Raw genomic sequence first — 15,063 nt, forward strand, 5'->3', positions numbered from 1 at the left:
ATAAGGCATTAATAATGTGGATCCAACTGAAGCTTGCCTGGAGCTGTGATGCCTTGGACATTGAGTGCTTCAGGTTGTTTGTATGGGACAGTTTGAAACACGGATGAAGGGAAGATTTATCCTTTTTTGTTAGAGAGGATTTGATAGTCCTTGAAAGGAAGGAGGAGACGGATTTGGAAGATATTGGCACCGAGTCACTCTACCTGAAGACTGAAGATGCATGAGTCAATTACTTAGAGGATTAATGTATATTATAAGCCACCTGGTCATGAGGATGAGGGACTAATAACTGGAGTAGTCTGGGCACAGTCTGGACAGACAAGCTTCTCCACACAGCTCAGCCAGCATATTTTAGCCCTGACATGCAACACCCCTGCTATTCCAGTCTTGATCAGCTCTTGAGCATACTGACAAACATAGAATCATAGGACTGGAAGGGACCTGGAGAGATCATCTAGTCCAGTCCCCTGCACTCATGGCAGGACTAAGTATTATGCAAGTTGCTGAAGTGGTTTTATGATGTAGACAAATGATGACAAGGAAGAGCCTATATAATTCACTGCACTAGTGACCTGCCCGGTATTTGAATGTACTGTAGTTTTCCAAAGATGAAAGTCTAGCATAAGGGATTAGAATGATGACTTTTACTATGTTTTTCTTCATGATTTGGGTGCATGTTTTGGGTCAAATTCTGCTAATGTACACCCCCTAATGAATTCAGTGTATAAGTCAGTACAGAATTTGGCCTTTTAAGTGTAAATTGTAGTCTCATATAATGCAAACTTTAGCAAAAGTATATTCAAGGACTGTCAATATCAGTGTGTTCCACAGGTCCTCTTCATTTTACAACACAATGGTGATGTCATGGTGTGATGACTACTTTAGATCTGGAAACAATTTTGCAGTATGATCACTTGTGGGCAGTTGGGTGGCAGAGTGAAGAGGGATTCCTTGCTTTCTTTTGGCTAATTCATCCCTGGGCATATGGCCATTAACTTCAGTGGGTTTTCAATCTGGGAGAGTGTGGCCCAATGGCTCTATTTTGTCCTGTTTTTGTGGCTGCCACAGTCATGGGTTATAGTAGCCCCTTTGGATCAGTATATGCATTGGGTACTACATAAAAGATGATCTCAGTTCCATGGGAAGCAGATGATAGATGAAAGACAAGGCATTCCCACTTGGAGCAAGAGTGCAAGGAATTGAACTGTCTTGTAGGAAACAATTACAGGAATACCCCATGGCTGTCAATTTCTGAATTAGAAAATCCCCTTGTAATATTGATATATCATCCTTTAAATGCTAGAATGTTTGCTAAACCCGGAGTGTAAAGTGTGACAGAACTACTTTGGAGGAACGTGTCAGGCGCTTCATAGCACAATGCTGACTGTCCTTTAAGTAAATAAACAGTGTTCATAATCTAATTAGCCTGGTTGCTCTGGAGCCAGAGTTTACTCAGACTTGAAAGAAGTGAATTTAATTAAAATTAAACAAAACTCTTTCCTCCCCACGTGGTCCAGTCCCTTTGCTGCTTCTCCAAGATGACAAAAAGGCTATAAATAAGGGAGTAGTGCTTTTTGTTGCCGCGTCACAGAAGAATAATGAGAGAAACATTGTATCCAGGTGCAACGTGTTCATAGAACCAGAGAAAAAGGACACGGGTGTATTTAGAATGAACTTATTACATTTAAATCTCTATGAGTAAACACTGTAAAATGATTGAACTGTCATAAGTTCAGTATGACACATTTATAGTGTGATCAAGATCGCTGTAAGAAAAGGATGGGGACTAGAGAGGAAGCATGCTCAATTGGTTCTGCTACAGAAGTGGGAGGCAGGAGACCTGTGGTTTGTTCCTGGCTCTCCCAGTGACTCTGTGCAACCATCAGTAAATCAGTTAATGTCTCCATGCCTCGGTTTCCCCATTTGTAAAATGAGGGAAATAATATTCACCTATCTCAAAGGAGTGCTGCCAGGCTTACTTCATGAATATAAAACCCTTTAGATCCTCTTGTGACAGGAGCTATAGAAGATAAAAGTATTTTTTATTTTTTTATTTTATTTACTGACCTCTCCTTCCAGCAGTCTTCTAGTAGGAATGGCAGCAGGCCCCCTCCCCTGGAGTTCGTGCCTGGTAGGAATTGGCTGAAACCTGAGCCTGGCCACATTCAGAAAGCGTTGTGAAAAGCATTTCTTTGGCCTGGCATTTTGATAACTGCTGGCTGTAGTCTCCTGTCATGTCAATGGGAAGTGGGATTGGAACGGGGCCCCAGTGGCAAGGCTTTCCAACTCTCTCTCCTGGTAAAGTCATGGTGCCAAGGGGGAATTATGTAGTATTAGCGCCTTATGCCTGGGAAATATATTCTTTTTAAACTGTGCCAGGTACAGCCCGGCTGCTGACCTGCAATATTTTGTTAACACCTGTTCGTTTTCCATTTGAAAAATGAATGTGGGTGCATTTGGCTCCGAATGTGTGCATACAAATGCCATATACGTTACAAAATTATAGGTACAAATGTAGTGGCAGCACTGAGGTGTCATTAATAATTTTTCCCTACTGCTATTTTTCATATGAACTCCTACCAAAGAATCAGATGGATGCAATTCATTATAGGCTCAACCCCCATAGGTTGTTTCAAAACATCTCCATAAAACTAGATATGGGCTTGACCCCCCAAATTCAGTCCCAGGCTTTTCCAAATGCTGAAGCTTGGGTCCATTTTGATAAAACTTGTATTATAGATCCCTCCTCCCCCATAAGGTTCGGTACCTGTGCTTGACAAGCCTCCTCAGTGCCTCCTTCGATGTCATAAAAATCAAATCAAATCAGTGGCCACAGTAGAGAGCTAGGGCCAGAACCTCAGCTGGAGTAAATCCACATAATGCCATTGAAGTCAATGGAGCTACAGCAATTGACACTCGCTGAGGATCTGACTCACTTTGTTTCGAAGTATTGGCTGGCTTTGTGCTAATTGCCTTTTCTTATAATGTTATAAAGTATTTCTCTGAAATGAAATTTTGCACAAGCTGAAACTGAAAGCAGAGCCCCCTAATCACACAGATGGAGCTCATTAACAGTTCATTTAAGAAAGATTTTCTTTGATGCAGACTAATGATGTTTACCTAATTACAAAGTTGGTCTAACGCTAATGGTAGGTAAAATTTGATGAGAGAAAAAGAAAGGAGACTCAGATACAACATGGGCTGTCATGAGAAGGCAGGTTTTGCTAATCTTGGCCATAAAGGTTTGTATTAAAACTCTTGGCCATTTTAGGATCTGTTTTCCCACCGGCGTACTGTGGCTATGCACAAAGCCCCTTACTGCATGAGAGTCGGGGGATGATTTTCTTACAGCAGAAAGTATCTTTGATTTAATTTACCAAATTCATACTGAGCCAATGCTCCATCCCTGTGTGAGGGGACAGTGTGCTGTGGGAGGTACTGGGTCAGACTTTGTCCCCAGCAGCACAAAACAGACTTAAAATTAATCTGTGTGGACAGCTGGGGATTCCCCTTGCATGCGGGGTCCTCGATGCCACAGAGGTGAGATGATTTAGGAGGGAAAGTTCTGAGTTTTGAGTACAGTTGTCCAAGCTCATTTCACTTTGGAACTCCCGTGGTACTTAAAGAGTGGACTAAGGTAAAAGATCTCTCAGCATTCTCGGCTCCAGAACAGTGTATGGTTTATAAAGATGAACAATGGAGTGAACACAGAAGACCGCTTTAATAGGCAAACCTGTGTTTTTAAGCAACCTCTTGTAAAGCATCTCCAAGTTTGATCTTTAAAGACCCAGCACTTGATTTTCTTACTGGTTCCATAGTCTGACAGTTTTCACTATATTTTTACATCACACTGACATATCACATGCTGTCTTTCTGTTCTCTAAATGTGACCATCTGGAAAACTTACATGGCATCTGACTGATTATGAATAAGGAAGATCGTGGAGAGAGAGAGCGAGAGTGTGTGTGTGTAAAAGACAGAAGGACGCCTGCTTTGTCAGAAGTGACTGAAAAGCTCTCAGCTGCGTTTGAGTGGATCAAAGCCTGCTGAGTTGCTTTCTGAGCTGTGCTTACTCATATCATTTAAAACTACAAAGCCTGCTCCATCGCTACAGTGCTTTTTCCTCCCCTCCGATGTAAAATGTGTTGCTCGTAATCTTTGTGCCTGTTGGCCTAATTAGTATAACAAAATGTTCAATAGCTTCTGTCATTAACAAGATTATTTATGCATTTGATTATTTTGCCCAGTGTTTGCCTACGCCAGGAAAGACTGAATAACTCATGAGTTTATTTGTTTAGTGGAAGCGCTGGCACAGTAGCAGTACACAACAGTGGCCCTGCGGTGAATGGTTTGCACTTCCTCTGTACATTTGTTTCCAGGGCTGTAGAAGGTGTTTGGAGGGGTGTAAAAATAATACATGATTTTGAGTGCAGGTGAAAAGTGTTAGACTGATAGCACTTGTGGCTGATATCCACAGAGTAGTTATAGCAGGGGCATGCTCATGGGGCTGTGGGCTCCAGGGCTTCCCCAACTAAGTGATGAATCAGGCATTGTTGTCCTCCTCTTTTCCAGTGTTTTATAATGTTTCCATCTTGTACCTCTTACAGAAGGTGAAAGGCAGCATTAACAAAATAATCAAGATTCGCTGTTAGGAGAGGTTCTTAGAATAGGGCTCTTCAGCTACTATCAATACCACTAGCAGGGCTAAATATTTATTAGGATTGGACACCGGGGGCTTGATTCCACTGCCTGGCATAGACAAATACACTTGTGAGGACAAAAGGGGTGTAAAATGCCAGATCAGAATGGTAGCTTTTAAGATTTGCACTGGTGTCAATAACTGCACCAGGTAAGAAATAGAATCATACAACTGGAAGGAACCTCAAGAGGTCATCTAGTCCGGTCCCCTGCACTCAAGGTAGGACTAAGTATTATCTAGACCATTCCTGACAAGTGTTTGTCCAACCTGCTCTTAAAAATCCCCAATGATGGAGATTCCACAACCTCCCTAGGCAATTTATTCCAGTGCTTAACCACTCTGACAGTTAGGAAGTTTTTCCTAATATCCAACCTAAACCGCCCTTGCTGCAACTTAGGCCCATTGCTTCTTGTCCTATCCTGAGAGGTTAAGAAGAACAATTTTTCTCCCTCATCCTTGTAACAACCTTTTATGTACTTGAAAACTGTTATCATGTCCCCTCTCAGTCTTCTCTTCTCCAGACTAAACAAACCCAATTTTTTCAATCTTCCCTCATAAGTCATGTTTTCTAGGCCTTTAATCATTTTTGTTGCTTTTCTATGGACTTTCTCCAATGTGTCCACATCTTTCCTGAAATGTAGCACCCAGAACTGGACACAATACTCCAGTTGAGACCTAATCAGCGCAGAGTAGAGCAGAAGAATTACTTCTTGTTGCTTGCTTACAATACTCCTGCTAATACATCCCAGAATGATGGCTGCTTTTTTTGCAACAGTGTTACACTGTTGACTCATATTTAGCTTGTGATCCACTATGACCCCCAGATCCCTTTCCGCAGTACTTTTTCCTAGGCAGTCATTTCCCATTTTGTATGTGTGCAACTGATTGTTCCTTACTAAGTGGAGTACTTTGCATTTGTCCTTATTGAATGTCATCCTATTTACTTCAGACTATTGCTCCAGTTTGTCCAGATCATTTTGAATTTTAATTCTATCCTCCAAAGCACTTGCAACCCCTCCTGGCTTGGTATTGTCCGCAGACTTTATAAGTGTACTCTCTATGCCATTATCTAAATCACTGATGAAGATATTGAACAGAAAAGGACCCAGACCGATCCCTGCGGGACCCCACTCGTAATGCCCTTCCAGCATGGCTGTGAACCACTGATAACTACTCTCTGGGAATGGTTTTCCAATCAGTTTTGCACCCACCTTATTGTAGGTCCATCTAGGTTGTATTTCCCTAGTTTGTTTATGAGAAAGTCATGTGAGACAGTGTCAAAAGCCTTACTAAAGTCAAGATATACCACATCTACCCCCCTATTCACAAGGCTTGTTACCTTGTCAAAGAAAGCTATCAGGTTGGTTGACACGATTTGTTCTTAACAAATCCATGCTGACTGTTATTTATCACCTCATTATCTTCTAGATGTTTGCAAATTGATAGCTTAATTATTTGCTCCATTATCTTTCTGGGTACATAAGTTAATAGTGCAAATAGTGGAGAATCAGGCCCTGACTGTTAGGTATATGCACCTCAAATGTACAATAGAAGATGTGCTAAAACTGTTTACAGATGCTTCCTTTTCCTCTGTCTCTTAAAGGTTCCTGTATATACAACTGTATTTCTGAGGAGTTTGGAGATCCAGTTTTCATCCCGTTCTACTTGAATTTTACCTTCCTCTGTTTCATGTATTCCTATTTGTGGATCAATTTGTGTTCCCACTGAAATCAACAAACCTCTCACTGACTTCATTGCAACTGGGATGTATTCCAATACTGCAGACACTTTTTCTCCTTCCCCTGTTTTTCAGGCCTTGTATTTTGCACATTCAGTTTGAATCTGAAAGTTTGACTGATGACAACCCACTCAGGATCCTGTCCCCTCTCGTGTGTAATTTTCCACATTAGTTTACTATCTAGAGAGGTGACTTTATAATCTAAGTTATGGAATTTTCCATTCATGAGGTCACTGGTAGCTGAAGGCTGCTCTAACTTGAGCTGAGGGGACCAACACAGCACTGAGCAGACCCAAGAAGTGGGCACTGCAAGTGGCACCTTTACCCCCACCTCCCTTCCTCACTTGCAGATGAGGAATTTGGTCCAAAGAGTTTTTCAAGGATTCTACATAGTTTTGATCTAGAATCTGAAAGCAGGTTTAATTGGAACGTAGCTGATGGTACGTGCATGGTTGCATGTTCAGTGTTAAAAAGAAAGCAAAGCATAGTTAAAGTTTTTCTCTGTTCTCCTCGATATCCTTAAGCAAACCTTTCATAAAAAGCTTACACAGATATTAATTGGCTAAATGACATCTTGTTTGCTCAGAGCAACACCTAACTCATACCAGTCCGAGTGCTATTTGACTTCTACAAAAAGAAGGGAAAAAATGACTTGCTTCACATGAAAGGGCTTATATTACTTCTTTCAACAGTGCAAAGCAAACACAAAAACAGCTGATAGTCTGGAAACTGGATGCGCTTCACTACATTTACAGACTTTCTGTTTTTTTAAATAAGCATGGTTAGAGATTATTGATACTACAGCAGTTGAATCATTCATTGTAAATAATTGACCCAATCTATTCTGGCAGGTTTTTTTAATTGGAAAAAGGTATTTGTCAATATTTTTGAAATGATTTGACCAATTCAAAAGCTGGTCGAATAATATGCAATGAATAGGTTTTTTTCCTGTCAGTTATTATATACATTATTTGCAAATAAATGTTTTCATTATTCAATCAACTCTAAGTGATATTGTAGAATTACCTTTTTGCTAAAACCGTACAGAATGAGTCAGCCTGTCCAGTTACTGAGCTACTGCATTCTGCATTAGCTGAAACTTCCAGATGCTTCTCAAAAGTCATTACAAGTACAGCACATTGCACTATTCCAGCTCTGACTTTACAAAGGGATGGCTGCATCGCTGTGGTGAGGTATGCACTGGAGAATAATGGTTCAATTGCCACTGGCAGAAGTGCTAGGCCAACAGCAGTTTTCCCCTCGTTAAATTTCTGGGACAAAATGAATGTTTTCAATGAAGCTGTGCACTTTTTCAGAAGTTTTGACCAGTTCTTGAGATTCTGAGGCACTTACCTTCTCTAATTTAAAGAAAAAGGAAGCTAATATAGCACGAGATAGCTAATGTGCTTGGAAGTTAAGGGGTAGGAAAATGGAGGTGAGAGGATGGTTGGAAGAGAAAATTGTCAGCTAGACCCTATAGTCAGTGATGCTCTACAAATATTTATGATAAACTGAAAAAAATCAATCCGAAGATCTGTTAAACCAGTAGTGTCCAAAGCAACAATTTCTGAGGATGAACCATAAGACCCACACAGGCATATTGTATTTCAAGCGTTCAACCTCTGCAATTTCTATCACTTAAGATATAGTGCAGGAGGTGGCAGTCAGGTGAGTAAAATAAATGTAATAGTGAAGAGTGACCCAGGTTTTGAACATCCCTTCAGAAGGTCTTGTGACAGATGCTGTAGCATAAGGTATAAGAAGTGGAAGTTCCCAATGTGCTAAATGGGGATGCTGAGTTCTGTTGCTGTCATGTCAAAAGAAAAGATGATAATTAGCACATCATGTCTCCTGTCAGCCGTAAATTCATTTTCATAGATTCACAGGGTGTGATCCTCACCCCCCACTTTGGCCCCTTTACACGGGGTAAATGATCCGGAGTGGCACAGAGGGGTCCTAAAAGTCATGGTTCTGGCTGGAGGAGCATTCTCTCCAGCTGTCAGGCTACTTCCTGAGGACTACCTCCCAAGTAGGGGGTGGGGCATGTCTGGGGCAGATGCAGCACTGCAGAGATTCAGGGCAGCCCTGGGAGGTGGTTGTAATTTAGACAGGGACCCCCAGGGCCAGGGCCGGCTCCAGGCACCAGCCCACCAAGCTGGTGCTTGGGGCGGCACCTGGAGGGGGGCGGTGACTGGGCTCGCCGCCGGGGAGAGCGGAGCCCCGGCGGGGCTCTCCGCCCTCCCCCCGGCGCAGCCTCTGGCCGCCGCGGAGAGCGGAGCCCCACCGGGGCTCTCCGCCCTCCCCCCGGCGCAGCCTCTGGCCGCCGCGGAGAGCGGAGCCCCGGCGGGGCTCGCCGCCCTCCCCCCGGCGCTCTGGCCGCCGGGGCTCCACTCTCCCCGGCGGGGCTTGCCGCCCTCCCCTGGGGGGAGGAGCGGGGCGGCGGGAGACTTTTTTGCCTGGGGCGGCAAAAAAGCCAGAGCCGGCCCTGCCCAGGGCTGGTTAAATTATGCTGGGGGCCTCTCCAGGCCTTGGAGGATATAAAGGCGGCTTAAAGCCACATTTGCCCCCCTCCCCCGAGCTTCTAGTTTTATCCTGCACCTCTCAGAAACATAGCACAGCCTCTCACTCTTAAGTAAGGCCAGCAGGGACCATTATGATCACCTCTATTCAGTAGCAGTCCCAAGAGAAAACTAGAAAAGCCCTTTCCCTACAGTTTCAAAGAGCTGCATGGTACTGATCTGTATGCTTCCTATTGACTTCATTGTTGTTTGGCTAAATCCCATGCAACCCTTGACCATTTAACTCCCCTGCAGCAGTTAACAAACAGAAACGTAAAGGCTGCGGTTAGACCTTGCAGCAGTCCGTTTCAAAGCAGGTAATTAAGACAAAGCAGACTTGGTATTGGATTGTCTTAAACCTGTTTTGCAGAGGGACTTGACACTTTATACCTCTTACTGTAAAAGCCTCAGGTAGCTGAATTCCGCCCTCAGTTAACACACGTGCAACCCCATTAGCTTGAAAGAGGTTAAATGTGTGTACCTGAGGGCAGAGGATGGCCCTAGAAACCTACTTCCCAGAAGTGATAATGTGAAGTTGCCCCCGAAGATTAGAGCACTTTCTCCTTTCACAATAGAAGCAGATTTAGTTGACATTCATGACCTTGAGAGGATTGAAAAGACTTTATGGCTGACTGATTATCTCTCCAGCATTCCTGCAGCCCTCAGGTAATTAACCTCAGCTTTCTGTGGCGGATTAATATCTGTGCAGATCATTCTTGCCTCCTGTTCCTACAGTCCCGATCACCTGCGTTATGCATATTTGGGCAAATCCATCTTCCCAATCCTACCTCAGCCCTTTATGGGCAGAGAGGACCGTAATGCATCAAAAATGGTTTGGTTTCACTACAGCCTACACTGAACACTTGGGGTGTGATAAAGAATAGGTAGGGATGGGTGACAATACAGATTCCCAGTCATTGCTACTGTGTGCGTGGTGGTGGAGGGGGGTCTACTGCATATAGGAGCTGTTGAAATTGCTGCAGTGGATCAACTCTGCTACTCTTCCAAGGCATATGAGAAGATTCCTTCCCCCAAACCAACGGAGAACACTTGAAGCAGGGTACAGTATGTGCCCCACACTGTACATAGAGTAGTACAGACACAGTAGTTCTAGCAGCCTCTGAGGCAGTTTGGACAAGTGATTAGACTCCTGGGGTGAAATCCTGACTCTACTGAAATCAGTGGGCCTTAAATGGAGCCAAGATTTCACCATGGGCTTAAATCCATAGGCTCCTTTCCTCAACTTTGCCACTGACTTAATGTATAACCTTGGGCAGATCATTTAACCCTGGCTTTTAACCGATCTATAAAATGGATGGGGTAATCTGACCTTCCTCATAAATCAAGTACCAAACCCAGGCCTAGAGGGCTGCTAAGCAAGAGCCTTAGCCTTTATACTATTAATTACACTGCAAAGGGGGACAACAGGGAACTGCAGCTAACACCCCACCACCAGAGGCGACACCCACTGACTCTGTTGGGTCAGGTGACTAGAACCAGACTTCTGATTGGACACCACTGTGCGTAAAGCTTCCTGTTCCTATACCACCCTTTGTCTGAGCAACTAGTTGCTAGACTTGAGACTAAGGGCACGTCTTCACTACCCGCCGGATCGGCGGGTAGCAATCGATCTATTGGGGATCGACTTATCGTGTCTAGTGAAGACGCGATAAAATCGATCCCTGATCGCTCTGCCGTCGACTCCGGAAATCCACCGCGGCAAGAGGCGGCAGCGGAGTCGACGGCGGCGCGGCAGCGGTCGACTTGCCCCCGTCCTCACAGCCAGGTAAGTCGACCTAAAATACGCAACTTCAGCTACTGTATTCACGTAGCTGAAGTTGCGTATCTTAGGTCGACCCCCCGCTGTAGTGTAGACCTAGCCTAAGTAACTTCCTCCTTATTCCTGGTTTTGCTCTTTGTCCCTGTTATCACTACTTGTTACTGGTTCCTGCTTCCTCACCTTAAATCCAGTGACTACTCTGGTTATGACCTTTGATGTGACCTTGATTCCACCCTGGGTCTGACCACTGGGTCAGACTGGCCCAGTATGGGCTCTCACAGATTGTGAGGGGTAATTGATTTAATATTTGTAAATCACTTATAGATCTGCAGATGAAATGTGATAGTTAAGTGCAAATTATATTAGTAATTTTCTTATCATTTGTTATTTAGTGGATACTGTGGCTTTTATGTTGAGAGCCAGATTATAAAAGCATCTAACCAGGTTTCTTTCTCCCCCCCCCAATCAAAAACCTAATTTTACAGTGGTGTTAATGCTAGGGGCATGTATGTTTGGGAAGTCTGCATCGTTACCCCCCCCCCCTTTTTTTTTAATGAGACACTGAACAGGGGCTAAAGAATTAAGGTCAAAGTTATACAGTTACCATCAGAGAGTGCAGTGACTGAGGCTTCTACAAGTGGTTAATGGTGGTCATGGTGAATGGGACAATTAAACAAAACACGCAAGATTTAAGCTACTCAGAGCTTCATAAGAAACCCATGTAGGACAAGAACTAAATCAGTCACTTCCATAGGGCCTGATCATTCCACTGTGTACTAAAAGCTGCCCAAGAGGATGGAACCTCCATGAGGTTCCCCTTCTGGAGGAGGACCCTGCTATCAGGAGCAGGGGGTGCAGGTTTGCCCTCTGCAAAAGAAACTAGGGATTGAGCCCCTGGAATCCAATTTCTCTCAGGATTCCCTATAGATCTTGAAGGCTCCTCCAGAGGTCAGAGCTATCTATGCAGTCCCTGTGTGAAATCCCAGATCCTTTGAAATCCATGGCACAATTCTCATTGACTTTACTGGAGCCAGGATTTCACCCTCTGTGTCTCCAGAGCAGCTTCAGGGCCTCCTGCTTCTTGCTCCAGTGGATTTCCAACGAAGTCATGCTGACAGGGACCACCGCCACCTTTGGAGCCCTTGTATGTCCTGGGGCTGCATTAATTTTAAAGACAATTCCCTACAAGGGTGGTGGATGGGCAATGTGTGTAGCACTCCCATTCCTGCTATTGGTCAGCCATGCCTCTCCCCATAGCTCTTGCCCCATGGAGAGCCCTTTCAGGGTCTAGGGATGGAATAGGGTGTGGGGATAATGCTGCAGAGGTGCCAGCCCCCCTTTTCACATGGAACAAGAAGGGAGTCCCTTCCACGTGTGCATTGTGGTGTGGGGGGAGATCAGTGATCCAGCCCTTTATATTTTCAGTACTTTTTAGTCTAACAATTGCCAGGTGCTTTTCTTTACAGATGTATACCCAGAAAACTAACCTTGCTCTTAGGCTCTGACTGCAATGCCAAGGAAGACTAGGAGGATAGGATTTTATCCTGAAAGACCCGGCAGACCTGCATTGACCAGAACTATAGCATGTACAGAGCCATGGTAATAATTATGTCAGTTGTTTCTTTCAGAGACAGTCCACTTTACTGGAGTGACACAGATTTATACCATTTGAGGCTCTGGTCCTAGGAATCTTGTGGCTTCTCTCCTTGTTTTAACACTGCCCTTTTGCTCCAAGCATTAGGGTGCGGTGAAGACGGATTTATGCAATGAGACTAATTAATTACCAGGGGATAATGTAATTGAAAGAACAGATCTACCAGCTTTTCAGATAGGGTGTTATTAAAGTTCCTGTTATGTCAATGGAATATGTCAAGCAGGCACGCGTGACAGAACTCTACTTTTCAAAACGTAGGATCAGTTTCCTTGACCCTGTTTCTAACAGGGTCAGATTTGTACCAGATTCTCAGGTGCTGATAAGCTGATTTTTTAGAGGGAATAGCAACTAGAAGCGAAGTGTCAAAAATCTCCCCCTAGCTACTAAATGATTAAATGTACATAATTCCCCTCCCCCCCCAAAAAACCTTTCTCACCTCTTGCGCAGCATGCTGAACATCATTAACACCATGTCTTACAGCAGTGGCCAATTCCAGGTGCTTCAGAGGGAATGAACAGAACAGGTAATCATCAAGTGATCCATCCAACCATTATGTGGTTATATCTTTTCCTCTCTGTTTTCAAAGTCTTTATTCCCTGCTTTCTCTCCCATGTATGACTTTCATTTTTTCTTTTCCATTTTCCTTTTTCTATCTGTCTGTGTTTCTCTCTCTCTCCCTCCGTAGTTTATTATTATTGTATGTCCTCTTTCCCTATGCTTGCCTCTGGTCTTTTTCCTCTCTCTATCCTGGTACCTTTCTTTTCCTATGCATATTCCATTTCCCACCTGGATCTTCCCTTGTACTCTGTCATTCCTCATTCTTTCACCTTATTGTTTGTGTTACTGTTGCACCAACCAAGATCAGTCTCCACCAGCCACTAATCACATAGCTCTAGACAGTCCTTGCCCTGGAGATTGTATCCTACAACTAGACAAGACAGACAATGGAAGTGATGTTATCATCTCCTATTCCTCTTTCCCCCTATAATCTTATTTTTCCCTCATGCTCCTACAATATTTTTATCCTTCTACACCGTATGCACCATGTCTTTCCTTTTCTCAGAAATCTATCATTCCTCAGTATCTCCTAAGTCATTCCTAAATCTCTCCCCCCCCACTCTCACCTCTTTTCTTCCCTCCCCACTTCTTGCTGCCCATGTACTCCTGAGCTATATTCCTGGTGAATGCATGAGTTTTCTGGATCAGTCACTGGCCATCTTCTCCCACTCAATAAGTGTGGTGACCCTCATAGCCCAGTTGTTTGTACCGAGCCCCATAGGCTGGCTGCTGGCACCTTATCTGCTGCACTGTGTTGCCCATCCCATCCCTGCCCCCGTGGCCACAGTTAACATCAGCACCTCAGCTATGTGGTCAGTACCCAACCTTTTGAAGGAGGGTTAAGTGGCCATTTGCTTCATGGGCCACGAAAGGCAGTGCTGACTAGGGCCGAGTTGTAAAAGGAATACTGCTATAACTGAATCATCCCAAAATTACAACTTGGAGTTGAGAACACACAATGGGACATTCCACCTTGTAAAAAGTGATATCCGGTTGCTAAATTTCCTAGTCATAAGGTTCCCTTTGTCCTCAGAACAAAGCTAGAAATGTTCCTTAGCATTAAACGTACACACCTTTTATCTGCAGAGACAGCAGGAATGTAACTTTCTAAGCATTTGATTTGTTTAATTTCCTCATTTGTCCAGACATTACAAAGACACTGCTTTCAGATTAAGCCTTTTAAACTGTTCCCCTTAAACCATCTTCAAATGCACAGCAACTACAGAGCTGGATTGTGGTGAGTAGAGAAGAATGGGGCAGACAGTAGTAAACATCCAGTGAAAAATGAAGTGTACCTTAATGTAGTCAATTCACGCGTCCATGGTTCTTCTCATCCAGACTATAGGTCACTGACTGTGGTAAACTACATTTATTATGATCCAGTGAACTGGGTTTAACCAGTGACCATGGGATCAGGATCTTGTTGTGCTAGGCACTGTACACACACACAATAAGACACAGTCTGCGTCCCAAAGAGCTTCCAGTCAAAAGAGAGAAGACAGGTAAGGGACAGGGACTGTCTTTTTGTTCTGTGTTTGTGCAGTTCCTAGCACAATGGGGCTTCTAGGGGCTACAGCAATGTAAACAACAGCAAAGGAACATTTAAGCTAACATTTAAGGGAAAAGGGAAAGGTAAACTTGATGCCCAGATTATATCGTCACTGGTTAAACTCAGTTCACTGATTCATAACAAATATAGTTCATCACAGGCAGTGACCTGTAGCCTGTATGAAAAGACCCATGAAGCATGAATTTACTAAATGATGGTTCATTTCTTATTAACAAAACAAGAAAATTGTTAATCTAATGTACATTCCTGATTAACACGCCAATTTTCTACTGTAGATTGAAGATAATGGCTCTGGGTATGTTCACCTTTTATTTTCTATGTCTGTATCCAGTAACTAAACTGATAATTTCCAAGCTAGATTAAACCCTCATTCCTAGACTTCAAACACAGTGCTGATGAGGGTGCCTCACTTGAGAAGTGTCATCCATCCAAAGAGAGAAGGGCTCTCTCAAACTGGCAGTTGATCACAGAATACTTGCCACCAGGGCACCTACTGAAACAATTTT

The sequence above is a fragment of the Emys orbicularis genome, chromosome 4 (assembly GCF_028017835.1).
Source record: "Emys orbicularis isolate rEmyOrb1 chromosome 4, rEmyOrb1.hap1, whole genome shotgun sequence".
In the NCBI taxonomy this organism is placed as follows: Eukaryota; Metazoa; Chordata; order Testudines; family Emydidae; genus Emys; species Emys orbicularis.